The sequence below is a fragment of the Alligator sinensis genome, unplaced genomic scaffold, assembly GCF_000455745.1.
Source record: "Alligator sinensis unplaced genomic scaffold, ASM45574v1 scaffold1333_1, whole genome shotgun sequence".
Taxonomy (NCBI): domain Eukaryota; kingdom Metazoa; phylum Chordata; order Crocodylia; family Alligatoridae; genus Alligator; species Alligator sinensis.
Genome location: NW_005843200.1, coordinates 186,612 through 187,930, shown reverse-complemented (window position 1 = coordinate 187,930; position 1,319 = coordinate 186,612).

The window sequence follows — 1,319 nt, the reverse complement described above, 5'->3', positions numbered from 1 at the left end:
TAGTGCTATTATATATTTCATATGCTTAGCAATAAATAACTTTTATAGTCAAACTGGTAGTAGTTGTGTATATTTTTCCTTCTCTGCTTCTCTTTCTTCCCGTGCTCTGCAGCAACGCTTCTTTTACCTATGCTAAAGATCCCTGTGAAGCCCAAATTATTGTGGGGTCTGCTCATCAAGAGGCCAAAGATTGGGACGTGCTGAGTTTGAAACACATAAGGGGATCAGCTTGTACAGGCTGATTGGCCCAGTTTGACTCAGACGTGCCCTTATGAACTGAATGCTGGCCCATGAGGGTGTCAGCTGGACACCCAGCTGGATTCAGAGGGATTCTCTTTACCTGTGTGCTTGTGTCTGACTCCATTTTATTGTTGCTCTGATGAACTGATTCTTGGCATATGAGGGTGTCAGCCTGTCCATGCCGATCAGCCCGGGCAGGTCAGGCGTGTCACGTTAATTTGTGTGTGTTTGTGTGTATGACTGATTTGGTGACTGGAGGAACCCAGTCCCATTAAGACTGAGTCCTGCAAGATAGCTCCATTGGGGGTGAGGGCTTGCAGAAGGGAGAGATACAGCTCTGTATAGTAACACAAGCAGCACACTGACAGAATCACCAAGACCCTAGAAACTATCCCTAATAAATGAGCACACCCCAAAGTAATGGGCACATTTGGTAACAAGACCACTGGACCTCATAATTATCAAGAATAAATACATAATAAAAGCAAAAACCTCTCTTCCAGGACTAGGCAACTGAAAGAGTCGCACAATATTGTTGTTTAGCAGTGAGTAAATTTTCCTGTCTTGCCACTCAATGGGATTCAGATGAGTAAACCACCGTGCTTAACGTCCTGACGGTTCAGGGGCTTACGCAGGGCTTTGAGCTAAAGCGCTGCTCGTGGATAGGTAAAAATAGGCCTGTTTGGATAGTCATGAGTCAAACTCAACATCTTTACCGAGGAAATCAAGAATCCTCTTTTTTATTTTGCAGCTGGAGGTTCAGGCTAGCATGGAGGCACACATGAGAGAGTCCAGTCACACCTAGCAAAGGGAGGCAACAGGGCAGCTGGAAGTCTGGGTAAGCAGGTACAAAATGTTGCATGTTGGAAGTTAAACCATGGATTATTCAAGCATGTTCGTTAACCACGAGGTCTCAGGAAACAGGCTGTCATGGTGCAGCAGTGAGCGAAAAACCTCTGTTTAGGAGGTCTGGAGGTGAGCAAAACAGCAAGCAAAGAGCAGGGGATGGTGTTCACAATGCCTGGATCTCACTGGGCCTCCTCTCCTGGTGACCCCGTGTGCCTTCCCCTTCTTGTCTG